At 44.3% G+C, this 20,672-nt stretch overlaps 1 protein-coding gene across 8 annotated transcripts in view; it reads right to left on the bottom strand.

Moving 5' to 3' along the window:
* TANC1 (tetratricopeptide repeat, ankyrin repeat and coiled-coil containing 1) overlaps positions 1 to 19,619 on the bottom strand; it is a 226,500-nt gene extending 206,881 nt beyond the window's left edge. For 6 of the 8 annotated variants that reach the window (XM_072751620.1, XM_072751622.1, XM_072751621.1 and 3 more), the window contains exon 1: positions 19,545 to 19,615. The gene's annotated coding sequence lies outside the window, so the exon portion shown is untranslated. Of the gene's footprint in view, positions 1 to 1,230; positions 1,357 to 19,544 lie in introns of those variants that run through there. The other 2 variants (XM_072751614.1, XM_072751616.1) reach the window with 2 other exon arrangements.
* Positions 19,620 to 20,672: the final 1,053 nt, after the last annotated feature.

Raw genomic sequence — 20,672 nt, 5'->3', positions numbered from 1 at the left:
TCCTTCTTCCTCTGCCCCTCCCCTCCCCATTCCCACTCCCACTCACGTCCTCTCTCACTCCCTCTCAAAAAACATAATAAAAAATGAAAATAAAACATGCAGAATACATGTAAAGGGTTGAAACATGTAAATGGTTCCTGTATTAGGAAAAAATAGTATAGAATAATTTTTTTAAGTAGGGAAAACTGTTCAATCCTACCACCCAAAGATCCTCCAGACTTTTTTCTACATACACAACCCATTTCAAGGGGGCTACAATCTGTGCATAGACCCTCAAATGTGTCCAACAGTTACATAACACATACTTTGAAAAAAAAAGCATTAAGGTGATTTATGGCACTCATACTACTCTGTAGCCTGTTTTTCAACTTCACTCTAGAGCGAAGACATCATCCTACATGACCCAACTCAGTTTCCTGTCACCCTATACAAAAGTTGCTTATTATTCCACTGTATGCGTGACCAAGTTTATCACCAAGCTCCTTTTGAGGCAAATATTTGGTTACCCAACTTTCTTGCTAGTAACCAATACTGCAGTGGATATCCATGTAACATAACTTTATGTATTTACACGATTATTTTCATAGCATAAATTTCTTGAGCTAGAATTTCTCGTTCAAAGAGCTGGCATGTTTTAAATTAACACACTGAAAGGTTGCCCTCCAGAAGAGTTGTCCCCATTTATTCTCCCAAAACTGTATGAGACTATGCATCACCCATACCAACACTGGTATTATTCTTTTTCACCAAACCATGAGGGAAAAAAGTTATATTAGCATCAAATAAGCCCTGACCAAGCCAGGAGCCATCCTAAAAGCGTTATATGTACTCTGAGAGCCCTGTAGAGCTAGGCACCCACATATATTTTATATCCACGTAACTGATGGTAACCTGGGGAACAGAGATGTTGACTAACTTGCCCAAGGTCGTACGACTTGTCAGAAAAGGCTGCTGGAGTTCGAACCCAGTTCACCCACTGCCGGAACACACACTAGAGCAATTAAATTTTTCAAAAAGGTCAAAATCCTCTTCATTTTAGATGGAATCCAGCCATCTCTTTCCCAGAAAAACCTACTGAAAATTCTGATTTCAAGAACAGTGGAGAGATGGCTGGGCTCGGGAGCAGTGAATTCAAGGTTGAGTTCAGCCACTACAGGCTGCTGCCACGGGGGCCTGAGAAGACGGCCCACCCCGAATCTCTCCCGTTGGCTGAAAACTGCACATACCCACCGTGTCTACCTGAAGATGCTGCTGTAACGCCCAAAAGGAACATCCATGCCTTCAAAACTACTTGCTGAGCCCCTTCCATGTGCCTGCAGTTTGGTGACAAAGGGGCCATCATAGCTCTGTTTGTCCCTAGGAAGGGAAATGAAATCATATAAACAGAAAAGCCCACTGAGTGAATGTACATTTGGGCTGTATTTTTCACAAAGGCATATTCAAAGAATGGAAGGGAATAAAATCATGGATGTTACGTGAAAAAAAAATGTTATTTTCTCTCCTTTTCCAAACTTTACAGAGCATCATTTAACACTTATAGTTCTTAAACCATTTTAATTGCTATGAAAGCACAGATAAGTGTGGTTAATTCTGACTGAAATGATGTATGTGGAAATGGGAAACTCTAAAACACCCCATGAATGGTATTATTGTCAGAGCATGAAATAATCTAGCATTCTGCATAATAGCATTAGAGTGCAGTAGCCCAAGTTATTTTTACACTGCTGCTTGGTTTCCACCTCACCTGATAATGTACAATGTTAGCCACTGCTTTACAACATTTGCCTTTTTTAAAGAAATGCGTGCATGTGAAAAAATGGCCAAACAGTACAGAAGGGTCTGCAGTAAAATATAAGACCGTACTCTATCCCAGATCCTGGCATGCCTCTCAGAGGCAATCATTGCTTACATATACTGATATGTACTTCCAAAGATACTCTATGCATATGTGTGTGTGTGTGTATACACATACATATATATCTTTTTCATTTAATAATATTCTTGGAAGTTTTTCCTTAAGAGCACATATAAACTGACCTCATTCTTTTAACACCTACAGATCACTCTCTTATACGAATGTACCATAATCTATTTAATTCAGACTATCTGCTATAAAAATGCCTGACAATGCTATCAAACACTATTTACAAAACACTTCTTCCTTACATTTTGATTTTCCATCCTAGCAAATTTTACATATTCTAAGTTTTTCAGCAAGGTACATGAGACCCACCAGCACCTTCACAGACACAGGCTCTCTGGGCTGCGCTCCCAGTACTTCCTGCCCCCAGCCAAATCCAGGTGGCATATAGTTCTCCTAAATACTTCGTGCATTGCTCATGCTGTTGTTCTAGCTGCAACCCATCCTACCTTCCTTTGCTTGGTTAATTCTTACTCAGTCCTTCAAGAGAGGGCTTAGGTATAACCTCCCTCCAGGAAGAAAAGATTCCCCAACCCGCCGGGCAGGGGAACCTGAACAAATTCAGGATGAATTTGTACAAGTCAGCCCTAGCTACTAGATTTTAAATTTCTCCAGATAAGAAAACACTGTACTAATCTTAGCACCTGCCAGAGTTTAGTACAATATCTGGCACACTAAATATATTTAACACCACTGAATTAAGCTAGAATGAAAAGGGAAGTTCTTGAACACTTCTTGGGTGCCAAGCCCTACAAACATCACTTCTCACTGAACACAGTGATACCCAGTTTACAGATGAGGAAACTAAGGCCCAGATCTGTCCAAAGGCAAAAAGAGAGAGCTAAAACTTGAAACTAAGTCTACTTTATTCCAGAACCACTGATCTTTCCATTCTGCTTTTGGTCACACATTCTGATGCTGAAAGTTTAGTTGAGAAGCTCAAATATGCAATCCTGGAGGGTAGGACAACCCCATAACTGTTGTGGGTAATCCACGGGCACTACAGTCCCCCAAAAAAAGTCAGCCAAAAGCAATCTAGAATGCAGCACTAAAATGGCAGAAAACAAAAAGGAGGTTATGAACAAGCGAATCTTGTCCACAGCATCCACAATGTGCACCTTTCACACTCAGGCAGCGTCTTTCGGGAGCCATTCAAAATAAAGAGGACAAGCCGACTTAAGCAGCTGCACAGCCCAACATCCCTGCTTAATCCCACAGCTAGCTCTCCTGGTGAGCAGTTTCTCTCCCCACCCCCAGCTCCACAGCATCCACAGTCCCATACCACCGGCTACAGCTGACCTTTGGGTCTGCACCCATAAAGGATTTAAAAGCTGACCAATTCTGCACAAACAGAGCTGCCCTGGAAAGGCCCACAAGCGGGTGAGGGGCAGGACACAGGCCAGCACTGCAGGAGAAGCACCAGCGTCCTGTGAACCTGCTAGAAGACCCACGGCCGGCTCTAAACCCTCATCTGCAAGCTGAGCAAAGAATGCCTGCCCCTAAGGCCTTTAAGGGTATGAAATCAGACCATCTAAGAATAACTGCTTAGCACAGAGCCGGGCACCTATTCAGTGACTGAACAAACCGATCAGAGGACAAGCAGCCCCTCTCCTATCCTCTCCACCAGGACAGGGATAAGAAAGGGCAGTGGGGAAAGTCCCATAACTAATATAGGAACTCAAAATGACATTTAGCAAAGGTGGTAACACATGAGGAAGCCACTCCTCTCTCCCACACAAGAAAAGAATGAACCATTCAGCAGCAGTTAATGAATCCAGGCCTCACTCACTAGGAGTGACAAAGCAGCAAAAATTATCCCAATGGTAACCAGACACCAACACAAAAGACACACAGGCTGAAAACAAAACAAAAAAAATCATTTCTCTCCTATTATCAGCTACAACCGAACAAGAATGTCTAACTCTTTAGGAAAGGTAGACTATGGTAGGAAATGGTTAAAAAGAAATGCATGGCACAGTCAGCCCTCGATACACTGCCGAATAAGAGAAGCAGGCACTGGAGGTGTGTTGAATGAAGCCCATTCCCAGGTCTCACACTCCCTCTCCAGATTAAGGGAGTAGAGCTGGGATTAGGTCTCCCAACCTTCAGAAGTACTCCCATTCCAAAGTCTCAGAAAACAACCTCAGGGAAAGCAGGTAACATTCCAGGTGGCCTTGAGACTAAGTCACACTTAGGCCATACTGAGCTGGGGCCTGAACCTAGTTGGTCTGGCTTCAAAGCCTTCACTCACCAAAAACAGGGACACAAAATGGATGAAGGTGGCCAAAGGGTAGAAACTTCGTTATAAAATAAGTAAATCCCAGGGATATAATGTACAGCAGCATGGTGACTATAGTTAACAACACTGTATTGCATACTTGAAAGTTGCTAAGAGAATTGATCTTAAAAGTTCTCATCACAAGGAAAAATACTGTAACTGTGTGGTGATGGATATTAACTAACTAGACTTATGGTAATGATTTCGCCACGTATACAAATACTGAATCATTATGTTGTACACTTGAAACTAGTATTACATATTAATTATAAGCCAATAAAAAGAAAAAAGACACAAAACAGACAGAGAGGAAAGGGGGGAAGGGGCTAGTCTGGAGTCATGAGTAATACCAAAGCTTTATTCCTCCTCACTCTCCACCTGCCAGGTTCCCTTTTCCAACCTTTTTCATAAGCAAGGAAAATACTCATAATCTAATTGTCCTAGAATTTCCTGCCAAAAGTCCACTTAAAAAACAAACCTAATGGGGGAGGGGGAAGGAAAAACAAACCTAATGGGGGAGGGAAGACTTCCTACTTTTGAGTATTTAATCCAAATAACTCAAAACAGCCTTGGCAAAATTAAATATGAATGTATGTACATTCCTAAAAAATAATTTTCCAAGGTGTCGGTTCTTACCAGAGCTCAACATCATACTGTTTAAGGAGCTATTGAAAGCCCCGTTCAAAGAAGTGAAGTTAAAAGACAGCCTAGGCCACACAGAGCCAAACATTCTCAACAGTATAATCCTCTTGCGACCTGCCTGGCTCAATCTGGGATCCCAGGATCTTGACAGAAATGCAGACCGCCAACCCTCACTGCAGACCAGTGGAAACACTAGCAAGCAAGGCCGTGGAAAGAACCCTTCGGAGTTAAATGCCATACAACACCGTTTAGGCCTGGGGGCTGTGGAACGAAGGGCTCATTACCCATCTCCTCCTACATAAGTTCTAGTCCAAACCTACCGAAAGGACTTCAAGGAGCTCCTACAGGGAGTCTAGGAAGTGCTTCAAGAACCAAACTTTCAACTGGCTATTGGGGATTTCCAAATGGGTATCCCTAAGGGGCCCCCAACCCTGCCGCTCCCCTCCTGAGAGATGCCTCTGCTATGGGCATTGTGGGTACCTTGCTGCCTGCCTGGAAACAGCCTTGCCCTCTACCTTGAGCCAGCTGCTAAGCAGTCCTGGTTTGTCCTGGAAGAAGCTTCCACGCTGCTGCAAAAATCATCTCCCATGCTCAGTCTCTTCTGTGTGTTCTCATTCCCTCTGTGGTAAAAGCATGGTGGCACAGGACTGTCGACCTGAGTGCAAATCTTGGCTGAGCCCCTCTCCTTTTCTGCAAAATGAAGGTGAGGATCACAGCACTCCATAAAAAGTGCTCTGCAGTGAGGACCTGAACTAATGCACCCTAAATGCACAATAAAAGGTATTGAACTGACAATGGTTCTCTTCCTCCCACGAACATCATCTCTCACCTGACCTACTTCAAAGCCTCATAACAGAGAGCCCTGCCTCCCATCTGTCCCTGCGCCAGTCTCTCCTCCACACCACCGCCGCCTGAGCTTTCCTCCGACACACAGCTCTGATTACATCATCTCCCTGCTTTCAAACCTTTTGACAGCTATCACTTGCTTTACAGGATCAAGTCCATACTTCTTAGCCTAGCATGCAAGGCCTTTTGCAATCTGGCTCCTCTCCCTCCTTGCCACTGTACCCAAATGCCAAGTGCCATCTGTTCTAGTAACCGTACCCCAAACATGACTTGTATTTTCACACCTCCCTGCCTCTGCTGGTCCTGCTCCCTTCACAGAAAGTCCCTCACCCTCTTCCCCACCCAGCAAAGTACAACTTTCACCTCCTCCCTGAAGTCTTCCCCAGCCACCAACTCCTTCTCCTCCCCTGCCTACTCTTCTTCCTCTGCTCCTTCTCCCCCTGCCCTCCCTCCTCGACTCTCCTGCTACACACTTGCCTTCTAACTACGCATGCACATGCACTTGTCTCCTCAGCTTGAGGCACAGAGCTGGGACTTGCCTCAGACGGGCATAAAGACAGCCCTCAAGAAGTATTTGTTGGAAAAAAAAAAAAGAAAAAAAAAGAAGTATTTGTTGGAAGAATGACTGCAAGGCTTCCACCAAATGAAAACAGTTTCTAATTTGTCAAACAGTTAACACCTTCATGGTAACTTTTTACTTCTAACACTTGTAAGGATATTGTATTCCTTGAGCTAAGATTGCTCTTAATAAAGCAAAAAAGACCCATGAAAGTGAGATGTCTTTATAAATTCTGTCTGCTTAGAACTCAATTACTATCCCTCTGGAAATGACATCTCCTCCCTTTTTCTATGATGGGTGAGGGAAATCACGCTCTTTGATTGTTCCTGGCTTGACTTTCGGGATGTGGAGCTAGACAGCTTAAGGAGTCCCTCTTCTGCCTAAAAGAAAAAAAATTTTTTTTAGAAAGGAAGGGATAAACAAAACTCTTACTTAATGGTAGTGAAAAAAGTGTAACAAGCTCAAGTGTGCTGGACTTGAGTGCCCTTAGGGAGTCAGGTTCATTCTCAGAAAACAGGTGCTGCCTGGGCAAAGAGTAGTGCAAGTCCTTGTCTTCCTGGGACCTGTTCTTGTCTAAACCATTAACAAAGCCACATGTCCCAAGACTCAGAAACAGCTGGTTGGAAGAGAACATTTAACTGGTTTACCCCAAATGCCAAGGAGTCAAGGCCCATAAATGTCCATTTAAGTGGCCTCCAAAACTTGTCCCATTCGAAACTTAGGATTTATTAACTCTCCCTTTACATGAGTCTTTAACAGGGAATAAGCAAGGAAGGAGAATCTTCCCTCCTCCCACTGTGAAGCTCTGAGGCCCTTCATGGAAGCACTGAGCCCTGTCCTCTGCAGGAAGGCTGCTCTCCTGGTTGGCAATAGGCCTGTTCATAAACATAGACATACTACTTGAATATGGTGCTACAGGCTTACTTCATCTAAGCAAAATAAAGTGTATTATTCTAAACCACACTCAAGTGAAACTCTGCTAAAGTTTACAGAGCTTCTCATGTTCTCACAGTCCTTAGTAAATAAATGGATTTTTAAAATACTGATTTTTATTAAAACCAGACAGTTTGTTAGCAATATCCTCATGCCAATAATAAAATATCCTTTTTTCTCTGGTTCCTACTCCTTTATAAATTACTACCTAAAAATGTCCCACTTGTTTGTTCAAAATATTTCATATAAACATCTAATTGTTTTAATGTAAGCAACCAAATAACTATACAGATTATCTTGAAATCAAGGTCTTATCAGTAATTTAAAATTAGCAATTTTAAAAACACTCAGAACAAAAAAATAGATAAAAATTTAAAAATAAAAACAAGGGACACCTGGGTGGCTCAACAATTGAGCCTCTGCCTTCGGGCCCTGGGTGTGATCCTGGGATCCGGGATCAAGTCTCGCATCGGGTTCCTCTAGGGGACCCTGCTTCTCCCTCTGCCTGTGTCTCTGCCTCTCTCTATTGTGTGTCTCTCATGAATAAATAAATAAATAAAACCTTAAAAAAATAATAAAATAAAAACAAACAAAAACTTCCATTCAATTACTGATCCAGAAAGGTGAGCTTAAAATATGGTTAAGAAGAGAAGGAAGAAAGGAGAGGACGTTGTGGCACTTGTGAGCACTGTGCAACATATTTGTTTTGTTTGGTTTATTTTTAAGTTTTTAATTCCAGTTAACAGAATATATTATATTAGTTTCAGGTGTACAACACAGTGATTCAGCACTTCCATACATTACTTGGTGCTCATCACAAATAGTGCTAAGCATTTTACATCTCACCCTCAGTCTTGGCACAAAGCCTATGAAACAGGATTACTAACCCATTTTATGGGTTAAAAAGACAGAGGTCAAGTAAACTGCCCAGAGTCACACACTAAACCAGAGTTCATCTGGCTTCAAAGATCATGCTTTTATTCACTAAAACCTATATATTTGTATTTTTAAAAGAGGAGAAGAAAAAAAAAGTACTGTGTATTTTAGTGTGCTACTATAGTTTCAAACTGCTTACTGTCCAAAGTGCCTTATTATTCACAAGTGAATTTTAATACATAGAACAATATTCCCACCTGCTAAGGGATTAAATACAAGAATGTGCTGGGAACTATCTATGATAGCTACCATTCACCACACAAAGCTACTTTATATATACCATGCTATTTTTCATTAAGACACACAAAATTTCTTTGAGTTTAATTTTTCCCAGACATAGAAGTACTTGGAAGACTATCAAGGGAAAAAAAACTTAAATATCAAATTAAGTTAGCAAAGTCAGCTACAATAGGAACTTTTATTTACATGTCTGAGTTTCCAAGATAATGTACATATAAAATTATGACCCTGAGAGTGTACTTAGATTTATAGCTGTACTTCAAATTAGCATAAGCATTTATCAGAAAAATATTCTGTTAAAATTTATCCAACAGAGGTAAAATGCATATTGCTAAACTAATGTGCTCAAAATAAATCTTCATAGAATATGTTTTACACTTACAACTCAGATACTGTCATTCTGAATAAAATTCAACCACCAAAAATGTTTAATGCTCAAGTCACTTTACCAAAACATGGTTTATAATCTTAAGATATACTGAAAACTTATAACCATTTAACCAGGCCAACTATTCAGAATAACACAATGTTTCCAACCACAACTGGAATAAAATTAAATTTGTACCCCTTTGCTATACTAATAAAATTAATTCCCAAATGAACTTGAAGGCATTACATATATATATACACACACATATATGTAATATATATCGCATGAGTATGTTATATATTACATATATACAAATGTATGTATTTGTAGATTACATATTAATTATACATATATGACAGATGCATAGTATGTGTAATACATGTGTGTATTACATGTATTAATGTAGTATGTGATACCTATATGTATTAGATGTATTATTACATATGTGTCTATATATATTATATATACACCTATATAAATATGAATTGCTAAATTAAAATGCCTGTTCCCAAATCATAGAAGAAAAGCATAGTCCACGACCTATTCTTGCCCAAAATATTTAACCTGAATTTAAACCAGGCCTTGAGATCTAACCTCTAATTTCTAGGAAATACAGTGCACAAAGGACAAGGTAAACACTTTTACCTTGTAAAGGTAACAACTTAAGGAAACTATAGATATGGAATATCCTACAAGGTCTCTTCTACAAGTCAGAAGGGAGGAGGAAGGAGTGGTGAGATAGCATTTTTCTACATTTAAAAAGACTAAAGAGACAAAATCAGCAAAAATTCAGTGCTAATATGTAAACCTTGACTGAATCCCAGATCCAAGAAAACAAAAATGGTGACAATTGCCATCTGGGGGACAATTAGATGACATTAAGAAATCACTGTTAATTTTGTGAAAAGTGACAATGAGGTGGTGGGGTTTAAGTCCTTAGTTAGAAATGCATACTAAAGTTTGTCAGGATGTCTGGGCTTTGCTTTAAAATATTTCAGCAAATTAGGGGCACCTGGCTGGCTCAGTCAATGGAGCACTGAGACTCCTGATCTCAGGGTTGTAGGTTCAAGCCCCACATTGGGTGTAGAGAATACTTAAAAGTCTTTTTAAATCTTTAAAAAAAAGAAAATATGTCAGCAAATTAAACAACAACCCAACATTGTTCCCGGGCAAAGATGCTTTGCAAAAAAAAAAAGTTTCCACAATTCAATTTATTTGGAAAATGCTTAAAACTTTGTTTCCCTCCAAGGGAATTCACAATGAAGATTAGAAATAATGGTACTCAGAAGTCCTACAATTAAAAAGAAAACTACCTATTGTGCTTTGGTAAACCCAGGTCTTATTTGAACACAGAGCTTTTTTCACTGCATAACATCTACTAATTTCATGAGAATCAGTTTCCATGGAACCCCCTTTGGGAACTGCTGCTTTATCTAGCTAAATCACTCTCAAGTAAGGCTCTCTTAAGTCACACGTATGCTCCAAGAACTCTGAATAATAAAAAATTCACAACTGCATCTATTTGCAACTTAGAAGCCTGTCACTTTTTCTGTCTTTGCATCTATCATAAGTATATGTTGACTCTAACATGTTTTAATTTCTAAATCAAATCTTTGTATAAAACAAAATTGCCACTGCAAAAGTTCCCTCCATGGAGTTAAATTTTGCTATTCAAATCTACTTCCTTTGAAATCCGCAATGAAATAAATCTCAAATTCATAAGTTGTCAAACCACGACACATTTACACTTTCAAAACTTCCCCGAGATAGTTCAAAGGCTCCTCAAATGCTCTCCAATGACTTCTCAAAGTAAGTTACTGGCTTCATGGTAACAAAACACAAAACAAAACCTGAAATCAAAACTCTGACAGTCTTTCAAGGTAGTACTTAAGGACTTCTAACAATTTACCTCCAAGTCCTCCAAATCCTCATCTTTATGCACCAGAAGTGGTCCTGTTCTTACAAATGGGTCTTTTGGGTACTTGAACAATTGGATTCCAAGACAGACTGACCATATCACAAATTCTATCTACTCCATGGCTAAAAGTATAAAAGCAAGCTTTCAACTAATATCTGCAGTTCATTTGAGTGAAAAATGTGTCCTATTCCATTTAAAAGCCTCAGTACTTAAAAACTTTGGGAATACACTTAAAAGACATAAATGGCTAACAAAGAAATCTGAGCTAGAAGTCACTGCTATAAGGAAACAATAAAATTTGATGTCTCCCTTGCATCTAGGAGGCAATTTACAACATTCAAAACCCTTTCATAGACATTCTGTCATTTGACCCTCAAAACCCTAGAGAGATGTCTGTTTTCCATCATGATAGCATATATCTAACATGACTCAACTTGAAAGCCAACAACTTGTCAACCCTCAATTATCCTTCCCATGGAGAGAATAACGGCATATGTAATTTGATTCAGCTGAGCCATGAAGAGTCCATCACCTCCTGTCTCCCAGTGGGGACACTCAGGCCAGACCCTTACCACAGGAGTTCCCCCATGAAGGGCTTGGAGCTACTTGCAGACAGCTAACTGTCCACGGGCATTTAGAGCTTCATACAACCCAACCTCCAGGCCTTGTCTGTACTCCACAGGGGAGGAGACTCTCCTCTCAACTGACTGCACCTGCCTAGGATTGTCTGATGATGTTTCTGCAGCATCAGTCTTCAGAGCTTCCCGTTTGTACCCATGACACTGTACCCACATGGAAGGAGAACAATGTCTAACTGTGGGCAACACATGTGAGGGCAGACAAAAAACTTTGGAATAAAAATGCCCTGGGTTTGGATCCTGGATCCTCCTGTCTTGGCCATGTGTATTCCTCGGTCTCAGATTCCTTATATGAACATGCAGCACTCTACCTCCTAAGGTTATTGAGGGCTGGAGGAGAGAGAACCTCCTACTGCCCTCCACCCCTACTGGCACAGAGCTGAATTTAACAGCTGTGGGTTCTCTGCCTGCCTCCTTTTTCTTCCAGGAAAGGGAAAGAAGCAATTTAAAAAACTGACTAAGGCAAGACAGGACCCCAACCATCAAGAAGCCCAGGCATCAAGCCCAGGGTGCCTGGCTGGCTCATTTGGTAGAGTATGCAATGCAACTCTTGATCTCAGGGTAGTGAGTTCAAGCTCCATGCTGGGCATGGAGCCTACTTAAAAGCCTATAACCCGGAGGCAAAGTAAGCAGGCCAACAACTTATTAATAAAAGGCAAAAAGGAAAAACATTATAATTGTACAAGTAATGTGCTGGGGGATTAAACAGAAGGAATCATGTAAATGCAGAAGGGGAAGATGAAAAAAAATGTTAATGACAAAGCAAAATTTGAGCTAGGCCTTGAAGGACAATGAAAATGTAGTGGGGGGGGTCACCTGCATGGCTCAGTCAGTTAAGCCTCTGCCTTCCACTTGGGTCATGATCTTGGGATTCTTCCCCTCCCTGCTCAGAGGGGAGTCTGCTCCTCCCTCTGCCTCTCCCCTCCCCCCACCGTCCCCCACTCATGTGTGTGCGCTCTCTCTCAACTAAATAAATAAAATCTTTAAAAAGGGACAGCCCCGGTGGCCCAGCAGTTTAGCGCCGCCTTCAGGCCAGGGCCTGATCCTGGAGACCCAGTCCCACATCGGGCTTCCTGCATGGAGCCTGCTTCTCCCTCTGCCTGTGTCTCTGCCTCTCTCTCTCTCTCTCTCTCTCTCTCTCTCTCTCTGTGTCTGTCATGAATGGATAAATAAAATCTTAGAAAAGAAAATGTAGTGGGGGATGGGGAAAACAGCCTCCCTTGAGGCAAACTGATACAAAGTCCATGACAGTTATGGAAGGGGGATGAGCTGAGTGGCATTTGCAAAGACATGGGTCTGGAAAAGAAAGTCATGAACCAGATCATGGAAAATCTTGAAGGCTATGAATACAAGAACAGCCATGGCTCTTACCTGTCCCCAAATCAGTTGTGCTTTCAGCTACAAGTAACAAAAACTACATAACTACCAAGTGACAGGAAAATATGGTCTCAAAACTTTTTGGTCATGGAGCCCTAAAAGTAAAAAAATTAAACACGTATCCCCAATATGTTACAAATTGCATATAATTTATATATAATTAAAACACTAGAGTTATGAATTACATGCGTATACTAATGTATGTACATTATAAAACATCCATTAAAAGCTTTTCAATGACCTAAAAAAAAAAAAAAAAAGCTTTTCAATGGATGAGAATGATTCAAACATTATTCTTACCTTTATTTTTATTAATACAAATCCATACACAATTTTTGTGCCAATTTACTAATCTGAGTTAAAAGTCATTTCCTCAGGGCACCTGGGTGACTCAGTCAGTTAAGCTTCCAACCCTTGGTTTCAGCTCAGGTCATGATCTCAGGGTCCTGAGATGGAGCCCCAGGATATGCTTTGTGGGGGAGTCTGCTGGAGATTCTCTCCCTCCCCCACTCTGCCCCTCCCCTCAGCTCATGCTGTCTCTCTAAAACCTTTTTAAAAAATCTAAAAAAATAAAAGTCATTTCCTCATCTCTATAAGACACTTTCTTATCCTATAAACTTATATCATTATCCTTAAACTTTCTTTGCAAGAGAGCCACTTGCCCATTTTGTGGGAGTCTGTTTACTCAAAAATAGATAATATAATTCATAAATCCTCCTACACAGAGTTCACCAAAGGCAAGAATAAGAATGAGAGTACCACTGGCACTTCCACCAGGTTATAAAATCATCTCTCATATAGCCTAAGTAACAGGAGACTTTTCAGATATACCAACCAGTGTTAACCATCTATTAAATAATAGGAAAGCAAAAAATAAATAAAAATAAAGCTTTTTTTTTTCTAGATAAGGTTCTAATATTTCTTTCCTTTTCAGACTAGATGGTTTAGCGCACTCCATTTGGAGATAACTGCCTCAAACAATAATAAAAAAAATTTGTCACACAAGAAGTTCTGAGTCACAGTGGTTTCAGGGCTAGTTAATTGAGCAGCTGGAAAATGCCACCATGTTCATGGCACATCCATCTTTGTACTCTGCGATTCTCTGAGTATTAACCTGTTCTATTTTGCTGACAACTTTCAGTTCCCAGTACAGCGGTACTCCACAGGTATCACATAAATATTCATTAACCAGTCTCTAGCAAGAGGTATGGTATTACTAAAGTTGACTGAACTTGATCAAGATTCATTCCCTAGGGCAGAGAACACACCCAACTTACCTTGAATGCACGGCCAATGGAGAACCAATCAAAAGCAAGATCATGATACCAACTCATGTGGAAATTATTACAGCACTGGCCCTCCTACAGAATCATGTAACCAAGTGTGAGTAAGAGTGCGAGTAAGCCTAGATCCCAGCAGAAAAACCAGCCAGCTGAGCCCAGCTCCAATTTCTGAATTGCAATCAACTAAACACAGTAGTTGGTTTAAAACACAAAAAGCAAAGGAGACCAGGATAGGGAATGCTGTGTATCCCTGGTATAACACTCCATGTACACAGGACAACAGTGAAGAAAAAACTATACTGTTTCATTTCCATGGTTGTTGGGGTTTTTGTTGTTGTTTTATTTAAACATCTAGTTCAGGGTAAGCAAGCACTCAATAAACATAAATAATTGATGTTACTGACCCCAAGTAATTTAGAATAAAGTATGGCAAAGAGAGGGGAGTATAACGGGATACATGAAAATAATGACCAATTCCCGACTTTTCTGCAGTAATTCAATACCCATTATACGAGTGCCTGTATATGCAGCAATTCAAATCCCCAAAGAATGTGGAAAAGTCTCAAGAGTGTGGGGTATACATCACAGAAGCATTAAAAATGTTCTTACCCTCTGGTACATTGGTATGTTGTTATGACCAGCAATACCACTTTTGGAAACATATCCTGCATGAAACAGCTAGCTCTTTTTGTTTAGACAGCTTCCTCCCTCTTCCATTAACAAAAACCCCCTTCTTTGTGGGACACTTTGTCTCCCCACAGTCCCATCTTGTGGGTCTAATGGAGACTGCCAACCTTAACTCTCCTTTGGTTGGCATTAGGCCAATCTGGGTTCTCTCCAGGATTTTCCAAAATTGGAACTAAGAGCAAAGAATCAGTTTCTTGATGATGTGAGGTTTTGAAGCTACCAGCAGCCAGGTGCCCCTGTGTGGGGCAGTGTGCTGGGCCCTCATTCAAAGGGCTCTCATAGCCTAAGAGATCTTTTTTCTCAACACACCTAAATGTCCAAATAGACTGGTTAAATAAATTATGGTAATGTATGTAATGGATTTACCAAAGAGTCACTAAAACAGTACCAAAGAAGAATATACTGATATGACAAGAGAGGGAAAAAGCACATTATATAAGTATATACTATATTCTAAACTGTGCAAATATATGTCAAACCTTTCTCACATTTCTTCAAAAGCACATGTATAAAGGATCCTGTTTTTGCATGAGTATATATGCATGAAAAAAAGCATAACCAGGTGTTAGAGACAGCCCCACCCACGACCCGGACTCACAGAGGTAATAAGCCACTGTCATGATAGGCAAGTAACCCTAGGTGTGCTGGGTGGAGGAGGGAAGGTGGTGAGTCACTGTGGCTCTGGGCTATCTGACTGAATGTACTGGGTTCACATCTACATACAGTGGCTGGAAGATTTTTACTAACAAATTCCTTCATGGTAGTGGCAAAAACCTGTGCTAAAATCCAGGGACTGTGCCATCCCTCTGCATTAATTTTCTTGTCCTTGACATTCTTGCCCATGGGACTCTTCCTCCCAGAATATTCTTCTTGATCATACATACCTGCAAGAACCCTTAAAGACAATATCTACTGTTGAAGGGCAAGTGCCATCAATACCACAGCCAAACAAACCAGAAGTCCTTTCACTCACTCTCCACAAGATAATTTTTCCTGAGAGCCTTCTTTATCAAAAGTCTTCCTCTATCATTTCAAATCCAGTCTCCCGGGCAGCCCGGGTGGCTCAGAGGTTTAGCACCACCTCCAGCCAAGGGCGTGATCCTGGAGACCCAGGATCAAGTCCCACCCATGTCAGGCTCCCTGCAGGAAGCCTGCTTCTCTCTCTGCCTCTCTCTCTCTCTCTGATGAATAAATAAATTAAAAATCTTTAAAAAAATAAAATAAAATAAAATCCAGTCTCCCGATCATAAAAAAACAGAAGCTCTTCTTCTGTTTTGCTGCTCTTGTTCCCTTCTGGTATGTTGACAGTCTCCCAACTTCACAAGCAAATACTGCTTCATCATGCTCTCATGTCAGTCAGTCAATCGGTACTTATGGGTACATACTCTCTTTTGAGGTTTAAACCCGACTGCTTAATATTCTAAAGAGGCAGTCTTCTGAGAATAAGTTTAAAAAGCTAAAGATGGACAGGCTGCTCAGATATAAAAGAGCCTATAGCTTAGCACATAATTTTATTTTAGAACCTTTTAAAGAAAATCCATACCAGCTTCCAGATGAGTGTCAAGTTGCGCTCAGTGCTCTTAAATAGGCAAGCAGGACACAGTACAAACATTTAGAGTCACAGTGAAAATGGGTCACCTGCAGCCTACTACTTCTTTACCGTTAAACCAACAGCATGAGGGAAGAATTTATGTAGCACAGAAAGTGCTGCAGATTTAGACTTCTCCAAACATCAGCAGAAAGAGCCCAAGAATGATGACACCAAAAAAAGGGACGTTTGTCCAGGCTTTGTAATTCCGCTGAGAGGTACCACGATGAAAGGCAAAAGATATCTTCATTTCTTATTTTTAAAAAAGACATATTGATCTGAGAAGTGATTTCCTTAAGAATGCTGTCTGGGTTACTAGTCTGGATTATAAATCACACTACACCCTGAAGCCTACTTAATAAAAAAGAAGTTGAAAATAAACAAATGATTAGTTTGAGGTATGTGAATTTCTGAAGCTCTCTCGGGGAGAAAGTTTTATTACCATTGTTACTGATCTGTTTTTAATCTCTGACATCAAAGCATAGATGTTAACCCTGGGGTTCTGAAACCAGAAGAACCCATAAATGAAATACTATAAGAAACTGCCACATATTAGCATTAGTCTGTTTGTCAAGTCTTAGCCAATCCTCAGGTGACTCCATAAATAAAGGGAGAGGGGATAAGGAGAATGAGCAGATCCAGGTACAAGTCCAACTCCACCACTCATAGATGAAACCCAGCAAACTGATCTAACTGGCTCAGCCTCAGTTTACTAACCTGAGAATTAAGGATTAAATACATAGGTAAAGCCCTTTGTAAACCCCAAAGCACTGTGCTAATAGTAGGCATTCTGTAACCTGTGCTTAAGCACATTTCTCCAAGTCTTAGAGAAGTTTAGTGTTGAAAGATAATCCCATTTTAGAGATGATGATGATGAAAAAATCAGAAAGGTGTTAGAGCCTTGTATGCAAAACACTTTGTAAACTGGTTGGGGGGAGGTTCTAATTTTCCACCACTGAAATACATGTTTAAAAGACAGTCAGGGATCCCTGGGTGGCCCAGCGGTTTAGAGCCTGCCTTCGGCCCAGGGCCTGATCCTGGAGACTCAGGATCCAGTCCCGCATCAGGCTCCCTGCATGCAGCCTGCTTCTCCCTCTGCCTGTGTCTCTGCCTCTCTCTCTCTGTCTCTCTCATGAATAAATAAATAAAATATTAAAATAATAAAATAAAATAAAAAATAAAAGACAAAGTTACCCTAGAGACTAAAATCCGTCTCCACAAACACACACACACACACACACACATCCTCTGCTTCATTTTGAATTTGTAAATTTTACTCCTGTAACTAAACTAAACTTTTCATCAGAAAGATTAAAATAAAGCCACTTCTCTGACCGTGAGGTTCACAGCCTACCCTCAATCTAACCTAGGCAAAACCTTCAGGATTGGGTTGGAAATGTCTAAAGGAAACATTGACATAACATTAACCTTCAGCTGTGCTGGCAGGCGTCATTATAACGTGGATTATAGTTATATCTGCCCAGGAATACTGGTTTGATAAAGAATTAATCAGCAACTCTGAGGGGGAATGTTGCCTAAAAACGGACAATTTAATCAAGACAATTTCATTGTCTTCAAAATTGTGCCCTCAATCATCCAGTATCAAAAACTCAGTATGGCACCAAATAAATGGTGTGTGGTGAAAGAGACAAAATGTTCTTTTTTCTACAGGCTCTTATGGGAAGCAGAAAAGGGCTGACTATGAATCCGTTATGCTTTAGTTCCACGATGGACATAAATTATGATAATTTGGACATTCTGGTGGTTAAACCAGAAAAGCAGAAAAACACTGCTTCCAAGTCCCAGCAAAAGTTAAAAGTTTGTGGCATCACAGCTAAAGAGACAGGGTCATGAAAAAGTAACCTTACATTTATTTCTGGACTTTCCTGCCTCCACTGAAATGCATGACACTATTTCCCATCCCTTATTGTCAGATCACAACAGTCCGGAAGCCTGGACCAAGTTCACTTGGCAGGTGAGAGGAGCAGCGCCCGGAGGAAGCCTGAAGGATGTCAGATACCACATTTCCTTCACTCCTGCACACTTTTCATCTCAATTCCACCAGGATCCGTGCACCGGGAGTCCTGACACCCGCCATGCGCCGTGGCTGACAAACCGCAGAAACTGGCATCCTCTCGGGAAGGTCCCTCGCGAATCTCTAAGTAGACTGGATGAGTGAAGCATCCAGGCGGCCGTCGCGGCCGTCTCTCCGGCGCTCATAAATTGCCCCGTTTCAGCAATCGAGACGCAGCTGTTAACGTCCACAACCGGCGGGAGCGGATCCGAACCGCCTCGGAGCGGCCGGAGAGCTCCCCCCCCCCCCCCCCCGTGCCAGCCTGGCGGGGATAACCGGGACCCGGGGCGGGGGCGGGGGTCTGCAGGGCTGCGGACTCCCCTCGTTTCCACCATGGGGGAACGCCAACTCTCAAAAAAGAAAAGAAAAAAATCCCACCAACTCTCTGAACCCGGCTCCCGGGCTGCTCCTTCCCTCAGCCGCTCCGCCTCCTCGCTCGTGCCCACTCCGCAGCCCCAGGCCCGAGGTCGAGGCCCGAGGTCGAGGCCCGCGGCTGCGTCGGGCGGGCCCTGACCTGGTGACCCGCCGACCGCGCTCCTCCGGGTCAAGGGCAGGAGGGCGGCCCCCTCGCTCCCCGGCTGAGCCCCGCGGGGCAGCGCTTCCGACGCGCCACGAGGCCCCGCGGCGCCGACCCGGGCCGCCCCCGCCGCCGCCGCCGCCGCCGCCCCCGCCGCGCGCCCTCCCGCAGCCGCGCGGAGTCGAGGAAGTTCGCGGCGGTTGCGGCTGCGGCTGCGACCCGGGGCCACACAATGCCGGGGGCTCCCTCCGCGGCCGGGCGTCCGGGAGGCGGCCGCGCCCGGCGGGCCCCAGCCCGCGCGCCCCGCGCCCCCGCCCCCGCCCCCGCGCGCCCCGAGGGACCCTGCGCCCGTGCGGGGACCCGGGAGCCACGGTCCTCCCACGAGCCGCGCCGCTCCCGCGCCCCCTCCCCGACATCGCGGGGCCGCTCCTCGCCGTGCCTCGGAAGCCCCGGCGCCCCCACCCCGCGGGCCACGCGCCCCCGCCCGCCTCCCGGGGCCCCGACAGCTCCCGGGAGCGGCGGCGCGGAGCGCGGAGGGCGGAGGGCGCAGGGCGGAGGGCGCAGGGCGGGGGGCGCAGGGCGCAGGGCGGGCTCCAGAAACTTTCGCACTTGCCTCGCCTCCGGCCGCAGCGCCCTCTCCTCCCGCGCGGACCCCTCGCCCCGGGGCGCGGCTGCAGCGGGCCCCGCCCGGACCCAGCGAAGCCGGCGGCGGCGCCAGGGCGGCGGGAGTTACCTACCGGGAAAGTTTCCAGCCCCGCGGCGCGGCTCCCCGCCAGCGCCCGGCCTCGGTGCGCCGCCGCCTCCCCGCTCCCGGCGCCCCGCCCCGCCCGCGCGGCCCGCCCCCGGGCCTCATTGGCAGCGCCAGGCCCCGCCCCGCGCGTGTTCCCGAGGCACCTTCCCCGCGCGCCCGCCCCGCCCCGCCCCGCCCCGCCCGCGCCCCCGGGGCCGACCTGCCGAGCGGTCCGCGTCCCCGCCGCCCCGCCGCGCTCCGCAGACGGCCGGGGAGGGCGGGCGGGAGGAGCCGCGCAGCGCAGTCTGTGCGGCCCCTGGGCTTGCCCTCGCCCGCTCCACGCGCCCGCGCGGCCGCCCACTCTCGGGGGCTCGGGCGAGCTCAGGGCGCCGCGCCGCGCAGGGGGCATCTCCCCGCGCCTCTCCGGTGCCCGGGCCGGGCGGGGCGGGGGCGCCCCCTGGCGCTCGGGGCTGCCCGGCCGTCCGGCTGCTCCGCGGGGCCCGCCGCGCGCTCCTGTCGGCGGGAGGAGGGAGCCAGGCGAGGGGGAGAAACAAAGATGTTATTATTGCTTCGGTCGGGAGCAGTAAACTAAATTCCCAAGTTCCCAAAATGTCTTGTTATTTCCCAGCAGAGCAAAAGCCAGGTCGGGGCTCACCGGCACCCCGCAGGCTCCCAGGCGGTGCATTCAAGCCCGGCGGGGGCGGAGCTCGGGCCCCCTCCACAGCGGAGGCTGCGGGACCAGCCTCGGTCACCCAGAGAGCAGGCAGGACTGACTGCTGCTGCCTTGTGTGGGCTTCGGAAACGGTACGGGTCACCCCAGTGCTGTGTCTGGAGCTGGGAATACAGAAGTTGCTATAAATGGATTTATTGGCAACCCCTAACCTTGCTGTAGCAAGCCCGCCTTTAACTGTGTTTTAAACAAGTTCCCCATAAAAATTTCAACCTCATGCAGAGCTTCCCAATATAAAGATACCCCCGGAGAGGAGTGTCTCTAGTTAGAGCTCTTTAGGAAAAGGGACAGAACGCAACACGCCACACATCCTTTCTACTAAAGACAACTGAAATTCGCTGGATTTTCACCCATAGTTTCAAAGGCCTGATTATTATTGTGCTGATATTTGAGCAGTAAACATAG

Source organism: Vulpes vulpes, chromosome 3, assembly GCF_048418805.1.
Source record: "Vulpes vulpes isolate BD-2025 chromosome 3, VulVul3, whole genome shotgun sequence".
Lineage (NCBI taxonomy): Eukaryota > Metazoa > Chordata > Mammalia > Carnivora > Canidae > Vulpes > Vulpes vulpes.
This window is presented reverse-complemented; position numbering and strand designations above follow the sequence as displayed.